The following is an 18,904-nucleotide window of genomic DNA, read 5'->3' on the forward strand; positions in this document are numbered from 1 at the left end:
GAAGTACTGATAATTCAGACAACTGTTTCAGTTCCGATGTTTTCAAAATATTAACAATTTGTATTAAGCAGACACATGTATGTTTTAAGTTGCTGAAATAATTTTAATTACTTTATTTTAAAATGATGCAATTTACATTTATATAACTAGAATTGCCATAATAAAAGGAGATTTTCTATACAGTATCTCCAGAAATCATTCTGGCTCTTTCAGGTGCATGTTTAATGCTAACAAGTGTAAGGTGTTATGGCCTAACTTAAATTTAACCAAGCGCATGCACGCTAAAATTAGCATTGCGAGTCCTCATCAAAAACATCAACATTATTTTTTTTAAGAATGGGGGTTTTAAATTTCAAAGCTACATTTAAAAGCACAGGAATGCCAGACTCTAGATGGGCATACAAACCTGTACTAATTCATTAACATGTTATTTCTAACGAGAACAGGAAACATGATCCTATAAATGTATTTTGAGGTTACCTTTTCACAAACATATCTGTCCATAAGACCAAAACTGTGTCTGCAAATATTTATCACTAATATGTTCAAATTCATAATTAAACCACTTCCATAGAAATTTCGATACTTGTCATATGCTTTCCAGCCCAAAATAAATAGAATCTAGTGAAAATAACTGTTTCTTCTATAGCTCCTCAGTATGTTTAACGACCGCGATTCTGAGCGCTGTCATACAGCCAGACATACAGGAGCTATGAAATACACTTACAATTTATTGCCTAGAATTAATTGCACTCACAACGGTTTACAAGAAAAAAATTATAGCAATAAAATGGGAGACCTTTTAGAAAGAACTATGTATTACTTCAAAATGATAGGCGTCTCCAGTAGTTTCACTACTGCACTTTGGCTAAAAAGTTTCTCATTCAAATACTGAATTCTCCTGGGCCCATCCCAGGTCTCTGACTGCAGACTCTACGAAAGCCGTGCGCTCCTCAGCAGTGCAGTGCCAGCAACACCCAGGAGTTTGCTGCCAGTCTTGGTAGAGCTGTGGATTTAGGATTAATTCTTTTTAAAGCTTCAGAGCTCGGAATGAACAGCTTACAGGAAAAAAAAAAATCAGCTACAAAATTAATTTCTAGCTTCACTGATAAATTATTTCTGTAAGATCTTAGGGATGTAAAAGGCAAATAAACCCAAATTTTTTGACAGTAGATATTTTCTAGGCTGATATGTTGGGTTTGTGCCCTATTCAATATTTTTAATGTTCAACATTAATGGGATAATATATATATAATGAGATAATAGTGGGGTTTTATATCAAATGTTAAACGCTGCAGAAGAGCAGCCACTCTGTCAGAACCAGGAGAAGCTTTACAGGCTGGTAGAGCTGAGTTCCTCCTGTATCCCTGTCAATAACCGGCTGCAAAATCCATTGCTTATATCAATCGTTGTGAAACGGGCAGGGAATTCAGCATAGCGAGGGCTTTGTTTTGGTGGACTTGTTCAGTGGGAAGCAAAATGGTCGGGAGTATCAAACCTACTTATACAAGACAGTGGATTGGGAGAACAGAAATCCCCCGGAGCAGGAATATGCGTTTCCCAAAGGACTTTTGGTTTTCCTTATTTTTACATCTAAGGTTATAATTTACTTGAGACTGTGGTTCTCCACTTCCCCGGTGCAAACCCTGGGCTCTGTCGAGCCCCGCGCTGCTGTCCTCTGCAGTCTGTAAACACAGAGAATTAAACAATAGCATCGCTAAGTGCGAACTTTCTCCATTCATCTTAATGGACTGTTAATTATGACCACTTAAATGCCCACAGCGTTAACCCTTTCACCGCTGACTGCACTGCACCCAGAAGGGCAGTTTATCGACGCGGATCTCTCCGCAGACAGGTAGATGTAAAACTCACGCTCGATAAATAGCTAAGTGGGCTAAATGATTAATAAAGATCATAAATATAGATTATGCTGCCACCTGAAAAATCTAACCATCGTCTGCTGAAGTTTGTTGTTTCTTTTTTTCCCCCGAGGATTCGAGCAAAATTATGCTTTCAGTGTGACGGTTTGAGGACTGCAGAAATTCCAATAGGATGGTGCTGGTTTTGTAGCGCTTTCTCATGCAGCAGAAAGGGTGGTAAAGCAGAGTTAACCGATTAACATTGCACATCCTAAATAACGTGGCGATTCGTAACGTGAGGATATAAGGCTAGTCGACTTCTTTTAAATTCAGAGGTTTCTACAAAGCTGAGTGAGAAATTAAACAGAATTTATTTTAAAAAGCCAGATAAATCTTGCAAAAATTTCTCACAGAGTGTTGCCTATAAACTGCTGCTATTAATGGAATTAACAGATATTACAAATTGAATCGATTTTTTGGGCAGTAATATTACAGGCATCTTGGGGAACAAAACTCACAACACTTTTGAAGAACTTAACAGAATAAACAATATTTGGAGTACAGTCCTGACAGGGATGATATTGTATTTTTAATATATCAGGGATGATATTGTATTTTTAATATATTAAATATGATATTTATTATCATAAATAATGATTACCACACATATTTGAGTCAAATTAATTTTGCACCACTAATTTAAACTCTTCAGAAGTTCTGGGAATAGTCTCTTCCTTCTTGAGCAAATGGATTTGGTAGAATCTACACAGTATTAGATTTCATTGTCTCCCTGATTCCTCACATTCCCACTGACATCCCTGGCTCTTTGAGGAAAGCCTTATGGCCAAAAGGGACCATTACCATTTTTCCTGCCAACAATACAGGTTCTTCAACGGTTCCTTCCAACAGATCCTAAGGTTGCTTCCTGCCTGCACAGATCCCAAATTGTGGACAAGTAGATATATTATCAGCCCAACGCTTGCCTACAATTTTGTTTTTATTACCCAGATTACAGCAGGCCCCTGGGGGCATGTGGGTAGCTGGCTAGTAAGGGGGAAAGCAAGAGTTCACAACATTTACAATATGTAAACCCCTCTTACGTACCTTCTCAGTCCATGCTGGTAGCTACAACCAGTGCCACTGCGCTGCCGCTGGCCACCCTTGCAACGTAGACACTCATTTCTGCAGTGTAACTCTTGTTTCCAAAGGACATGAAACAGCCAACGCGCCACACCACAATGGTTAAAAAACAATGGATCTGCCAAGTAAAGCAGCTCCAAACACAGAACCACTTCCCAAAACCCTGAGAACCCAACAACTATTTGTGCTCAAGCACGCAGTCCATTTTCCCTGTTCAGGCACTTTAAGGTATCAATATTCTTTTAAAATATGAAGTAGTTATACATGAGCAGTCAGGCCCACGCGGTCAGCACACAACGCTGGCAAGAACAACAGTACGTGGGCCAGCGCGTTGGGTCTACCACCACTCTCGAGACCCCCCTGATAGTTACCATAGAGATAGTAGGAGCCACAAAGAGCTTCGATCACATTACTGGCTGGGAGGGGGTCAATTTGTATGCACGAGCCCTGCTGGGATTTAAAGAATGCAGAGGAGGACAGGGAAGATAATAGAGAGAAAAATAAGTGAAGGGAGAATAGAAGAAATGTGAAAAAAAGAAGGAAGGAAGGAAGGAAGGAAGGAAGGAAGGAAGGAAGGAAGGAAGGAAGGAAGGAAGGAAGGAAGGAAGGAAGGAAGGAAGGAAGGAAGGAAGGAAAAGGGGGAGAGAGAGAAATGGGGGAGGCATCAAGCCAAAGGGAGTGAGGGATCTCAGAAGCAATAAAGCCAGCAAGAGAGACCGAGGGGAAATGAAGAGAGAGAAAGTGAATGAGAAAATGCATCTTGCACAGACAGCCCTTATGTTGCTGCCCAACAGGAACTGCTGCTCCAGAGGAGGTGACCCAGTGGCCCACCCAGCCCCAGGGGTAGCAGGGATCATGGATGGATGGATGGATGGATGGATGGATGCAGCACCTGACCCACACCAGGAAAACTGCTCCAAGCACACAATGGAGAAAGGAGAAGGGCTCACAGAGGGATTTGCTTTCATACGCCCGTGGGTTAGCAGTCCAAGTGTGGAGCTGACGGAGCAAGCGTCAGAAAAGCAAACAGGTTTCTTTCTTCTTTGGACTCCTCAACCCAAGGCAGTGAGGACTTGGGGCTGGACAAGTTTTGCCTCTGAGAGCTAAGACTGCCTGGGGTTGGTGGGGCTGGAGCTTCAGCAGCTGCTCTGGGTCTTCAGGAAAGCCACGGCAGCCTCTGCTGTGTGCTCACCTATACTTACCCTGTCATATTGCTGTATATGCCTTCAAAGACACTGGCAGACCTTTCTAAACTGTCACCTAGCTCCATACTCCAGAAAGGCTGAAGAGAACACTTTGGATGAATATCTAAATCAGCAGGGTATCCAAAATATCAAACCCTGAAAGCAATCACTTGTGGATGTCTGAGTAACCTGTGTATTGTTGCAAAAATCTGTTGTTCCTCTGCAGATTAGTAGTGGCACAGCCAAAACCTGCGAAGTCAGAGAGAGATAACATGATTCAATGCATAACCAATAATAGTTAAACGTTTCATTTGATGGCACTTTTATTAGCCTTGTACGTCCCAAAAGGCAAGGGTGACAATGAGTGTCCTCCTTCGGTGGTCCCATCAGTGCCATAGCATCACTTCATGCCACAGCAGCTTGCCTTGCGGGTCTTCCTCGGACTTGCACAGCTTCGTGGCCTCGTGCTGGTACTCAGCTTCAATACCGGGATTTCAGTATGTTGGAAAAGGAATGCCCTGAAGGCTGGCAGAGCAGCAGGCTGCTGTATTGTACTGCAGTCTCATGGCTGAGTGACAAAAGAATTTTTCTTACAGAGAATGACGATTTGCAGAGTTTTTCTTACACGAATCTTTTCTTCCTAGCAAGAGCACCACAGTACTTGTCACCTTCAGGGCCAGCCCCTTCAGCCCTAGGAGACTAAGACAACATCCCCTCCATTTTCTTTCAAAGAAACAGATTTAAATATGTTCAGTGAAAATCGGCACAGATTTCAGAGGGTAATATAATCCCCAGTTGCCAAGAGCACCCACTGGCCCGGCTGCAGTAGCATGTGCTCGGTGGATTACATAGACCAGACTAGAACTGATTATGAAGGGTTGTTTTTCTGAAACGAATTGGTAATATTTTTCTATCATTCCACTTTTCAAGACAACTGTCAAAAAACAACCATAAATTAAATTTCTCTCTCACACATTACCACCATAGTCTTACCCCTGAGATCAACGGCATCGCCTTTGAGTTAAAAGTACACAGATGTCTGAGTAACAGTAAAATTACTGAAGTATGTAAAAGCTCCTAGAAATGTCGTAAAGCAGCTTTTCCATATATAGCGATGTCACCGTTGTAAGTCAAATACATTGTGATTTCAGCTTAAAAAGCCCTCCGAAGCAACACAAACTAAATTGAAAACACTTTCAGTTCAGAGGAACATACTCTTTACATAACGCTGCAAGCTATGGCATGGTAACAGCATGTATAAAATTGTAAAGTGCCTTTGTAGGAAAACCCGAAGAGTTTTACGCACAAGTTTTGTGGTTTATCTCCAGACACTGTCTAAGCACCACCCAGGCACTTGCTCACTCCCCCCAAGTGGGACGAGGGAGAGAATCAGAAAGGTAAAAGTGATGAAACTCATGGGTTGAGATAAAGACAGTTTAATAGATAAAGCAAAAGCCACTCACACAAGCAAAGGGGAACAAGAATTCATTCACGACTTCTCATCAGCAGGCAGGCGTTCAGCCTTCTCCAGGAAAGCAGGACTCCGTCACACATAAAAGCTACTTGGGAAGACAAATGCCAGCACTCTGAATGTCCTCCCTTCCTTCTTCTCACAGCTTATATGCTGAGGATGATGTCATATGGTGTGGGATATCTCTTTGTGCAGTTGGGTTCAGCTGTCCCAGCTGTGTCCCCTCCCAATTTCTTGTGCAGCTCTAACCTCCTCCCTGGTGGAGTGGGGCGAGAAGCAGAAAAAGCCTTGACTCCACGTAAGCACTGCTCAGCAACAATTAAAACATCCCTGTATTATCAACACTGTTCCCAGCACAAATCCAAACCACAGCCCCATACCAGCTGCTGCAAAGAAAATTAACTCTATCCCAGCCAAAACCAGCACAACAAGCTCACAAACTTTCCAATGCATTAGAACTACTCCCTTTTTCATGCAACGTATAGTGCAGAATAATTTTTAAAAGAGACGATATTGGCTCAGCCACAAATACACTCAAAGATTTCAGAGCCTGCTTCCAACCCTTCCCCTTCACTCATCACCACCATACGTGTAGGGAAGGAATCCTCCAGTAAGCCAGTCCAGTTGTTTCCATCCAAGCCCAGCCCAGCCCCAACAGCCTCGTCTCAGACTGCTGAAGTCATTAAGATTTTTGTGAACATCTACTAGCCAGATGAGTCCTCATTTCCACATCCTTTACCATTTTTTTCCACTACAAGAAAACTTTCCAAAAACTAAGTAATAGACCCCAAGCAGTTCTTTCACTACTAATGTGAACTGGAAACGAAAAAACTGCCCACAGGTAATTTGTACAAGTCTCTTAAATCTTGAAAATAAGGCTATTCGTTTTCTAATCGTAAATCTCTACTGCAGCTAATCTTATCTTCTTTCCACAATAAGCTCTTAATTATTACCTTTCCAGCCAGCATATATGTGATTTTGAAAGTGTTTGACAGCAGTAAAAGCAAGCACCGGATCTTAGGACTAAAAAAAGAAAATACTTAGGCTAGGGGTACAGAAGATCCTTGTTTTTTTAAGCTCTGAACAACATGATATAACGGAACAAGTTACAGTCTGGGAGCTAAGTATTCATACTAGAGAAGTAAAGGACAGTCAGAGCTCCTGCTCTGATGGCTCTGGGGAAGCTCCACCTTCTTCTCAAGGAGAACTGCACTGCCCAAATGAAAACGAAACAGGAAAAGTACTTTTTTTTTTTTCTTTCATTTTAACTTAAGACCCGGTCAAGCCCAGAATCCATTACTAAATACTAAAGGCAAATGAATAAAACATTTTTGCAAATATTTGTCTGAACTCAGAGCTTTGCACATCATTAATTACGAGTTTTATCTCTCATTTATACTGCAAGTACCTCAGGGCCAGCAACCCTGTGAGGCCCAACAGTACCAAGCACAGTGTGCATAACGGCACAGACCTTTTCCATATCACTTTCACTCCGCTGAGGCCGGGCAAACTACAGAGAGTATCAATGGAACTCATTTTTAAGCTTGAGAATATTTATATCATCCAAGGAAAAGAAAAGTCAGATAAACTGTATCCTGAAATAAAACTGAAGATCTGTATGTTGAATAGCAGCTGCTTGTCACTGCCTATTTGCAAAGAGCTACAGAAGAAGAAACATTTAGAGAAGGGATCAGAATGACACATCCATCAGAAAACCAGAAAAGTTTGCAGGAATGTATAAAAAGGAAAGGAGACCAAAACTAATCACTCCATTTTTTCTGCCATTTTACTGCACCACTTTATAATCACCTTTTAAATAGTGCGATGGATTTAAATGCACTGATTTTTAAACAGATATACTTACAAACAGGACTCAATTTCTTAAATCAGTTTTTCTCTACCAATACACGCGCTACCCTAACAGGCATTTAATAGTTGTTTGCAGAGCCTGGTGTGGCAATCACCCAATAAGAAAACAAAATAACCAGAATATCCTGTCCACTCAGAGTAAAATATGAAAATCATCAGTATCTTGGCCTCAGCTATTTGGAAGCTGCCAGATATTCCCTGCCTTTCTGGAAAGTGTGGATAGAAGTATTCCCGCATCTTTCCCTGTCTGTTTACCTATTAAGATGCAATCTAGCGCTCAAGTTTTGTCACCAAATCTATGCTGATGATAAATGAATAGAATACTCACCAAAAAAAACCCCCATCTGAGTCCATTTCTCAACGCTTTAGGTATATAAGGGCAAATCAACTTCATGAATAACAACTTCATTCTTTACAGGAAAATTACAATTCTGTTATTTCTCTATTCCTGTGAATACATTTCTTTGAGGCTAAATACATATTTTGAGTCCTCATTAAAAAGGCTTCTTTTTAAACTTAAGCGCTTTGGCAAGCAGATAATTTCTGCTTCTATTTATTTCTACAAAATTTCTTTGTCCTTCACATTTGATGGACAAAATACAGAAATGTATCTCCTCAGCCCTTCTTTGCAGCCTGCTTGCTCTCTGGAACCCTACATACCTTTCCCACATAAATCGGCATTTCATGACATTTAAATGCATTTCCTTAAGCTTTCAACAAATTTGATACGGCTTTCCTCTCTGGGCCCTATAGCAGTCCCCAAATTCCCAGTATTATTCAATCAAGTCAAAGTCTTCCTGTTTCTCAGATAATACTAACAATTAGAGCGGAGTGTTGCTTTCATTTTTAGAGTAAGACCTGCCCACTAAGAAGCCAGTGCCTGCTTTTCTTGGTTATTGTTTCTGGTCTGCATTTTTTTTCTCATAAACACGAGTTTGTAATTTTAGCCTCTGATGGAGCTCGTTATTCGCGTTTTAGTAATTTTGCTCACTCTGCTTTTCACAAATACTGTTCTTTTGAGATTCCTTTGTGCTCCAGTTGTAAAAAATGACTAGGAAGCTGCTTGACTTCATATTGCCTTTTGATCCAAATAGTGTCAAGAAATACTACACAAACATCAGGATGTTTATGAAACAGATGCTAAATATATTTTAATGTATCAACCCACAGGGGAAAGTATGGCACTGAGAAATTAAAGCAAAAATATTCAGATACACAAAATAAAGCTGTAGCAAGGTACTGAAATAATTAGGACTTGCATATGCAGTACCTCAGCATTTCCCTGAAAAATAAGAAACTTTAATAAGAACAATACAGTTCTCAATAGGAACCTTATCCTTAGCAATTAGTATTAGAAATGCTGCCCAAATGGACATAAATCAGTGAGTGAATAAAATCAAGCAGTTCTGCCTCGCAATCCTATTCTTTAATCTTCAGACAATTCTCTCCAGCTATCCCTGAATTATTTTTATGAGGTGCTTTTGGCTTTTCTAAGTGCTTTTCTTTTCTGTTGAGCTTATCTGCAAAGGAATAGGTCCAAAGTAAGCAAACAGCAACGAGGAAATAAATAAATAAATCGTCCCAGGCAAGGAGCCTTTCTGAGCCTGTGTAGCTGAGCCACTGACTTATTGTCTCTGCTCCCACCACACCTCCCCTTTCAGACGGTTGTACATTAAAAAAAACCCAAACATTTATTTTTTAAATGTGTGGCGGCCTTACCAGCATCAACAGCCTTACAATTCAGAGTAAAAAAAAAAGGGAAAGCTGTTTTCCAGCTTTATGAAAACAAAAAGCATCTGAAATCAGCATTTTGTATTTGTTTTCACCATCAATTTGAGGGGTGAAAAAAAAGAAAAAGGAAAAGAAAAAATAAAGACAGCTGTTAATCCATTTTAGTAAAAGTGGAAAAAATCGCGGGGACTTTATAAGCCTAATTTCAGCCTAGAGTGATTTTTATGGCCAAACAATGAATCCTTAGAATAATTGGTTCATATCATGAATACACAACAAACTCTGAACCCGGGGTCTGATCCAATTTCCAGGGTAATCGGCAGGAATACGTCCTTTGACTTGGTTGACAGGAACAATGTACAGTCATTAAAAATACTCGAAAAACCCCTCTGCCGCCGTGTCCTGGATGCGCACGGACCGATTGTTTATGTTGAATGAGCCCTGAGAGTGGTCGGGGTTGGGGTGGTTTTTTTGCAGCATTACATGTGACTCGTATCGATGCAAACAAATCAATATAAACCGGGGAGGGGAAAAGCTCCATCACTTAGAGAAGCACTAAACGCCCAGAGCGCAGCGTTCAGACGATGATTATTTATCGCCATTGTAGGCAGATGAAAGGCTGGGGCGTCCCTTCAGCCCCAGCTGAGCTCTTCGCCGGGAAGGGAAGGCTACAGTAATGTTCACTGTGCCGGTTCCTTCCAACATCCATTTTGTTCCAAAGAAACACTTGCCAGAGATTAAAATATTCAAGATGGCTGTTTTTCTGCACCCTTTCTGCGAGCTCTGCAGTTTTTCACGTTTGGAAGATCGCAGCTCCCTGTCTTTATCCAGGCCAGGGATATTTAATTCCCCATTTTATCCGCCTCCCGAGTCATTAAAGCTGGGTTCAAAGGGGGTGCGCAATAACCGCGTTCTCCCGCGCGGGCACCGCGCAGCCCCCGCACCTGGAGCGCCCTGGAGCCCCCGGGGCACCCCCGGCTCCACGCACAGCCCGGCTCTGCCCCGGGCTCTTTCGCATCCCCCGCCGCGGGGATCCCGCACCCCCGGCTCCCCCCGCCCCGAGGTGCGCAGCCCGCGGCCCCATCGCCCGCGCGGTTATCGGGGTTCTCCGGGCGCAGGATCGCCAGGTTATCGCCTGCCGGTCTGGGTTCGCTCGGACATCCCGGGGGACTCGTCCCGGCGGCGTTGGAGCTGGTTGGCCGGCGGAGATCGAGATTAACGCTGGAATTCAACTCGGTGTTTGTCGAGCGGTCGCTTTGACTACGTTTTTTTCCTAAAAGCAGCAGACGATGCGGCCCCGCGTTAAACTTCCAACAGCGTTTATCCTAAACTGCGTACAGATAAATGGATTAGAGGAGGAATCGGATGGTTCATCTGGGCCATTACACAGCTGAGCGGCTTTTTCTTATGGCTGAAAACCGAAAGCTTCGCTGACCTCTAAAATTTTTTTACTTCGTCCAAGAGAACTTTATTCCCATCTTCTCCCAAAAATCACGTTTCCCGTTTTTCCACAACCTTCATTGTAATGACTTACTGAGCAGATGGGGTGAGGCACTTCGCACGCCCGAGCGTTCCACGTCTCCAAACCGCTCACCCCGCGCCGCCACCGGGAGAGGCTTCGAGGAGGCACCTGCGGAGCACCGAGGAGGCTCCCGCCCCGCGCCTATTTTAACGGGTTCGATGGTGTCCGCTTGCACACCAGCGCGCAGGAACTGGAAGCGGCGTTAACAAACCCTGTGGTCAGCGATTATCACCTCCATAAAACGCATCTGTGACTTGCTCGGGAAAGCAGGACTCGCTTCGTGGGAGCAAAACGGATTGTTCTTCCTCTGAAGTATCAGTTTGGTACATTTTAGCTCCCAGACTGTTCCTGCCTCTCCAGCCGTTCCTTCTTTACGCTGCCAGCATCAATTTGTCGTGGATTCCCCAAGCCCTGGCTGGCTGTCCGGAGCGAGGCACTCCGAGCAGGCGGCTTTTAACATTTGTGTCCCCTGCGAGGCTTTGGGGGGCTGCAGGGAAGGGCGGGCCGAGCTCCCCCCGCTGCGAACAGCGCGCAGAGGGCGAGAAGGGGCTTTCCCGCAACGGTCCTACTTAAAATAAAGTTGTGCTGAGCGGGGAGCACGCGGGTCGGAGCGGTGCGGGTGGGTCCGCGGCGAGCTGCCCCTCGCCTGACAGCTCTTCCCAATGTTTTCCCGAAATGTCAGATGCGGGCGGTAGGGAAAGAAAAAAAGCGAGCGACCTGATGCGGAGACAGCGCGTCAGTGACCGAGGGTTTGTGGCTTGCGGGCGATGCTCCGGTGTTGGCCAAGACACGCCTGTTCTCCGGCACCTCCGCTGAGTCCACGGCACCGCCCGACCCTTCGCGGTGCTCCGTCCTTTATTCCCAACAGGCGGGCGGAAAAGAAAAGACTCGTGACACACAACTTCGCCCGGAAAGACGCACGTGTCCTAGGAATTCTGTTTTCCGTGTGCCGTAGGCAGAACCCGCAGGAGTCGGTGTGGAATAAGCGGCCCCGCTCCGCGCGGACGGGGCGCTCCGTGCCAGCTGCTAATTGGCACGTTTAGGCGAAGCTCTCAGCCTAATTGCTTTTAACATGCACGTATGCAAAGCGGCTTCGCACGGGCAGGGCGAGCCCGGAGAGGCAGCGGTGCCCGCCAGCAGGAGCCTGGCCTGCAAACACCGCCGGCCCGGGGGCACCGCACTGCGCTGCCTTCGTCCGCCACGGACAGACGGATCGCCCCGTGTGCACCGGGGCTTTTAGCCCTCCGGCAGACGGCGTCCCCCGCGCGGGACTGCGCGCTGGCGGCAGCCCCGCTACCGCACACCCCTCCCCGCATCGATCCTTATGCAGCTCAGACACGGCGTTTTCCTTCGCGGGAGCGAAAAAGCTCCCGCAGTCCCTTGTATAGAGCCTCGCGACAGAGGCAGCGGCCGCCCCACTCGCAGCCTTTTCTCGCTTGCGGAGCTCGTAGCGTCCCGCATCGCTGGGCGGGAAGGGAGAGACCCACCTCCCAGAGGCGCAGGGAGCACCGGAGCCGCTCGCTCCCCGCCGGGGGCCCCCGGTGCCACCGGCCCCCATCTCACCTCCCTCCCCGGCGAACCCACACAAAACGACGGTTGGGGGCGGAGGAAGCAGGCCGGCCAAAAGGCGAACCCGTCCCTGGGTGGGCTCGAACCACCAACCTTTCGGTTAACAGCCGAACGCGCTAACCGATTGCGCCACAGAGACCGCCGCGAGAACTGCTTTCGCGGCACGGCTGATGTGTGCGGCACTGGCTCCTCGCTGCCGCCCGGCGGGACCCGGTCCTCGAGGAGCCGGCCTGGCTGAATGCTGGAAGGGGCTGAGGAAACAGGGGGCACAGCGGGATTTCTTCTTCTAACCGATATCAAAGACTAATCTCCCAAATCATTATTCACAACAGCATTCTTTTTCTGGTGAATAAATTCACAAATCGGCGTTAGAACAGCTTCCCCTTGGCCGCTGCTGATTCCTCCATTCCCTGTGGAATCCAAAATGCAATTTCCAAGCGTCATTGCAGAATTTTCATGTTAATATATTTAAAAGGTGATTTTAAGGGACTGGAAGGAGCAGTGAGACAGGCAGCATCCCTCTGCAGGTGTTCAGGTGAATGACGTTCACCTTTTAAGAGACTGAAAGCAGCAGTGGAGAAGAGCTGATGTTCCTGTTGGCGTTTTATTGAAATCTGCTTCCCACGTTTCTTTACAGTAAGTCTACACTTACAGCTCAAAGCTCTCACATCTAAACCTAAGCAAGTGTTTTCCCTCTTTCTTTCACAGGCTGGTACTGTGACTCTCTTTGAAATCTTGCAATATTGGTTTCCTCGTGTTCTCCCGATGGCTCCAAGAAGCTCTGCCTGATCGCTCTTCTGTCCACCAAAACTTTTGGAATCGAGCAGGCACGTGGCACCTGCTGCACAAGGATGTGCGTTGACTCCTTTCCAAGCAGAAGCTGGTTGTCTCCTGGTCTCTGCCCACCCAAGGCCAAGAGGTCCTGTCTCCCTCCAGAAACCAGAGAGTCTTCACCAGCAGGAGTAAAGGCAGAATCTTGTTATTGCCGCTCTCATGTTTTGTATAACACCATGCGCTTTGACACCGTGAGGCTTCATTTCTCATCCCAGTGAGTAGCTTTAGGCTGAGCATTTATTGTCCTCATCTCAGCCTTTCCAATTTTTCCAGCACTTTGAAAAGAGCTACATAAGTGTTAGCGTTATCACAGCACTGCTCAATTTTTTTATTGCACATTGTCAGTACCTTACTGATCATCAGCTTTTAAAACATGGAGGAGAAAGACAAGACGTATAAGCCCTCGGCAGTAATTAAAATAATTACTTTAAAGACTGTTTTTTGGGGCAACATGCCCACTGTGTCACGCCCTCCTGCCCAGACCTCTGCTATCTTCAGCATCAGAATAATCAGTTCACAGACTGGACCGCTTCTGTCCTCTGTGTAGGAGCATAAGCAAATAGTCCTGAGATTTTATGCACAGGCGAATGGGTATTTAGTGGAAATAGAAAGACTCCCATCGGAAGAAAGGCCTAATCCACAGACTAGTACTGGTGAACATTTGGGCGTAGATTTGGGGCGCTGAAACATTTCACTTTATATGCATGAATAGTCCTGTTCATTTTAAGAAATGTAAACTTGACTATTTTCAAAACCTGTGTCTAGAGGCCAGATCTAAAAGGAGACTTAGCTATGCAGATGCCGAACATGACCTCTAATATTGAGGTGTCTGCGAGCAGCACAGGATCTAGCACTGGACATCCGTGGCTGCCTACTGAGTGTGCAGGGACGGTGAGAGTGCTGCAGGTGAGGTTGCAGGGTCACTTGGCACCTTTCTTCTCAGCATTCTTCTTCTCTGAATTTCAGAGTCTTTAATTTAGAGTCTCACAAGGTAAAAAAAAAAAAAAAAATAAAGAGAACATATGTGACAGTAAATGTTATTGCTTCAATGTGGAACCCAGAGATCAGCAAAAGATCTGAACAAGAATGATTTTCGCTGGCTGCCGAAGCTCTAACCAGTGAGCCATCATACCAGAGAGCAACACTATCTAGCGCTACTCCAAAAATGGAAAAGGTTACATATCTACCCTTAGGAGAAGGTTTCTGGCTGTATCTTCAGTAGAAAGAAAGAGGCCAAGTGCTGTTTAAGGTGTTCAGAGAGCAGAAAGGGATGCTACTTCAGATTAATCGTCCTCATTATCAGTGTTTTGTTCTTTATTTCTGGACAGCTCTTTTCTTTGATGTGCTGTATTTTGTGGCTTGCACCTGGAGTTGCTTAATTTTTTTCTAATACCTCATGTATATAATTTAAACACTGTTCTTGAATTCAATAATTATGGATTATGTATTTTATATTTTTATAAAACCATAAGTGCATAGAATAGTGAATAGATTACATTTGAACATATGAAAACAGTATATAATATAAGAATAGTTCTGTATTTTATAGTAGTTCTATTAAAAAAACCTATATTTTTATATTTTTAATATTTTTTTTAATTATTTGGGGATCCATGAACTTGCATGTTCATTGCTATGGCATCTGTGACCTTCTGCAGACATAGCCTTTGGTTCCTGAATGTCAGAGAATACTAATACAGGACTAAGGGGGAAACTGGGGCTTTTTTATGAGTTTTATAAACGTACCCTATTCACCTTATGTTGAAATATAAGTCTACGCATTGACCCAGAACGGATTCTAAAACCAATTCAGTAGAGTATACCAGAAATAAAATAACTTTCTCATCTATGTTGCAGGATTACTCATTAACTCCTCTATTTCTACAATTTCTCACAGGAAAGGACTGTTTACAAGCACATGTGCCTACATTATTTATTATTCTATGTGTGCTTTTTCGTCAGCTGTTTTTTGGCTCTCAAGTTACAACTCAACCCAAACTACAAAAAAATCATAGTCACCAAAAATTCCAGAACAGCTACTCAATTTCTGCCCAAATACGTTTCTGATTGCTTACTCTGCAATGGTATAAGTGCAGAGTTTACAATCCAGCAATTTCTTGTAATTTCCTTTGAAATAGATGATTCTTGTCCTTACAGGAACCAGTACATTAAAACAAATGGACAACTAATATAATTCAGCATGGCTAGTAGAATTATTAAAAGCATAGAATAAGATTTCCATGACAAAAGGGTTTTCTTTTTGGAGCTGCAGGCATCAAACCACGGAGAGCAATATTCTTGAAGAAGGATTCAAAAGGTTGGAAGAAGCAGGTATAGACAGTTTTTCTTGACCAGTTGCCAGACTTCTGTTTTTCATTCTTCAAATAAAATACATTTGTAGGCTTTTTTACTCAGTTGTTCATATCCAGATTCACCCTCTTTCACATACAAAGGTTGCTTACCATATTTTTTTAAGACCTTGTTAACTAAACGCTTCTATTTTTTTGATCTGTAAGTAAAATGAGAAAAATGTTAAAACTGAAAAAACATCCCTGCACCAATGATCAACTTACCTTAGAAGCAAAGAACAAGACTGAATAGTAGTATTTTACTGACCTCTCCAGTTCACTTAGCTCTGGCTTCTCTTATGATGCAAGTCACACAAGAGGCAACTAGATGAGAAAATACAGACATCTTGGGGTATTGCTGATTGCAGACTTTTGGGTGATCCAAAAGCCAAGTGTTCTCCCAGCCTCCATAACAATGTTTGCCAAAATGAAATGGCACAGGCTGCCTGATTCTGGATAAAATCATACAGTTGCATTTCCCTCACGTTCAGGAGAGACAAAAAGTTGTTTCAATGTGGCTCGCAACAAAATTATGGAACAGCAATCACTGTTATCAGTAATTCAGAATATAGTCTGCAGCTGTGGCAAAAAAAAACCCCAAACCTACTAGTGAGCACTACATTCAGAATTGATCTTCAGATCTCACCTGCCACCCTATAAGGAGAATTTTGCACTGCAATTCCTGCAATCTACCTGTTCTGAGTGACTACTAAAAACAATACAATGATTGTGGCAGTCAGATTAATAATTTCTACTAAAAAAACCAACCCAATCTTAAGATACTGCTTCAAGAAACTGAAGAAAAAAAAGAAGTGAGCATAACACTGAGGAGAATAATAATGATGCTTCTCATATAGCACTTATTTCTCTCAAGCACTTCTTATTATCATGGTGAGAAAGGGAGAAATTTCCTGTCCTTGCAGGTTTTTGAATCGCATATACAAGGAATGCTTAAGAGTTCTTAAAATGATGGTGAATATCGTGAAAATAAGAGTGAGTCTTATGCAACTAAACTTTAATGTTGTCTCTACAGAACATGCACAAAAGCAGAGGAATTGCCAGCATGTGTTTTTAGGAGCAGCAACCTATTTTAGCATTTTCTCAAGTTGAGGATTCAGCTTTAAGTTCTAAACATAGGCCTTGGTTCAGGAAAGCAACTGCATTTATAGCAATATGAAAACATATGTTTACTTCAAGTACAATCTGATTACTAACATGTTATAAAAGTATTTTCTTAAATAGGTTAAATTTAAGAAAAAGGTTAGAGGCAAATTTTAGAGCAGACTTAAAGCCAGAATTTGTTACAAAATCAGAACATAAGCTTTGTATCCTCGCAATGCCTAGGAAAAAACATCTCCCTGAAATATTCTCTACCTCAGTTCCAAAAGTCATTTTGCAAATGATTGCTAATCAGCTTTACATCTGTCAAAGTGCTATCATTCAACCACATGAATGTTTGAGAAGAGAGAAGGAAAGGCAGCAAGAAAGGAAAACCCAGGTAAGCTTTGTGGATTCACTCCAGATATTTCCAAACAGGAATCTGACTTGTTCAGCCAGGCAGCAATCTTAGAAACCTGTGCTGACAGGTTGTATAGGCAACACTATTTCTGGAGGCCTTTTCTTAATCAGACTGCTTCAAAGATCTCAGACATCAAATTCAGGTATCAGTGCTCTTTACAAGACGCATTTACAGGCTCAAAATGTTATTGCACTGCCTTCTAGAAGAGCTCAGTATGAAAGATGACAGAGGGAGTACAAAGAACTGTGGAGAATCCATTGTATTTTAATTCCTCCAGCTACATTTATTACCAGCTATCAAAAGATTACAGAGGTTTCTAATCCTAGAACTCTATTTTCAAAATAGAGGGTGGTTGTGATATCCCACTATGAAAACAAACTTGAATTCCTATGGTTATGGTTAGCTCCAGCAGAATTCTAACTCTCTCAAGCACCTCTGGTGCAAAGAAGCTTCTTCCACCGCTGTTCCCTGTCTGCCCCTTGCAACATGAGTGGCTTCCTACAAGACGCCAGGATACCAAACATATGCAATAAAAACCCCTCTTTATTGGAATTACAATAAGAATAGTATAAAAGAAATTAATCTTGTTCCTTGTGAGGATTATGTAAGAGATATTGAGAATATTATTTGCAATACATAGCAAAGAGAAACTAAAGCATACATCTCGCACACTCTCTCAATTATAACCACTCCCTTTTTTTCATATGATCTCAAGACAGGGACAGATGCTACAGCAGTGGGGCCTAGATAAAAACCTAAAACCAAAATTAAAACTAGATCTCACTCTCCTACAACTGACAGAGAAATATTGAGGAGGTTTGTACTTGCCTTTGTTGAAATAAGGGACAATGTATTTCTACTGTTCCACTGTTCGATGAAGCTTCATGATCACTTAGCATAGACAGATTTTTTAACATAGATATAGACTTTTTTTTTTTTTTTTAATAATAAAAGGCTCTTTAGGCACCCAAATTATATATACCTATCCACAGGTCTTGAAAAGTATGAGGTAGAGAAAGGTAAGAGTAAGGAGAGTAAAGAAAAGAGAGACAGATTAGGGAGGAAAAAAAGAGAACAAAGAAGACTGGGAGGGAAACAAAAGGATAAAACCTCAGAAAAGTGACAGGAAGTCTGAATTAGCTCATTTTTTCTGACAGGCCATATTCCTGTTGCTTTCAGAGGTCTTACAGTGGAAAGGAACCAACATATTTTTGGAGTTTCTCCAGCTTGCGGTGAGACTGAAGGCAAAAGGAGAAAGCAGAGGGAACTGACCTCCCTCCAGTTGCTCCTGTCCTAATGGATGGTATAATCTCCATTCCAGCAAAGGAACAGAGAAGGTACTTAGTGAGCTACTCACAGTTCTCTGTCCCCTCCTCCTCCTCTTGGCCCCCAGCTTCTCAGATCTTTCTATTAAACTTTTAATAGTGGGGACCCCCTCACTCAGGGCAGCACTGCAGTCATTCATTAGTGTCCACCTAGGGAACAAATAACTCTTTAGCTGCACTGTAGGTGTCCAGCTTGCTTTGTGCCTGGAGGGGGATTTGTAATCGAAACAGGGAAGTGCAGGAGCAAAGAGAAAAAATGGGCAATAATAACCCATGAACTCGCCTTTCATTCAGGTAACACACAAGACACATGTTAATGATTTCAGCTTAAGTACCAGGCAGAGAACTAACTGTACGCTGACCAGGCAGAAACCACCTGCATGTGCCAATGCAGCTAAGCAAGGACTTCTTGGAGAAGGGGTGGTAAGGTGTAACTTGCTGAATTTGCAGGGTTTGCAGTTTTTGGTGTACTTTACTGCCCTTCTGCTATGTCCCATTGCAGATTTCATCCGAGTGGATCAACAAGCTAAGAT

The 18,904-nt window shown here is 43.2% G+C and overlaps 1 non-coding gene across 1 annotated transcript; it reads right to left on the minus strand.

Annotated features, from left to right (window-relative positions):
• Window positions 1–12,410: 12,410 nt before the first annotated feature.
• On the minus strand, window positions 12,411–12,484 carry TRNAN-GUU (transfer RNA asparagine (anticodon GUU)). Its single transcript has one exon. It is a non-coding gene; the product is annotated as a tRNA-Asn (tRNA).
• Window positions 12,485–18,904: the final 6,420 nt, after the last annotated feature.

This window comes from Cuculus canorus, chromosome 2 (assembly GCF_017976375.1).
Source record: "Cuculus canorus isolate bCucCan1 chromosome 2, bCucCan1.pri, whole genome shotgun sequence".
In the NCBI taxonomy this organism is placed as follows: Eukaryota; Metazoa; Chordata; class Aves; order Cuculiformes; family Cuculidae; genus Cuculus; species Cuculus canorus.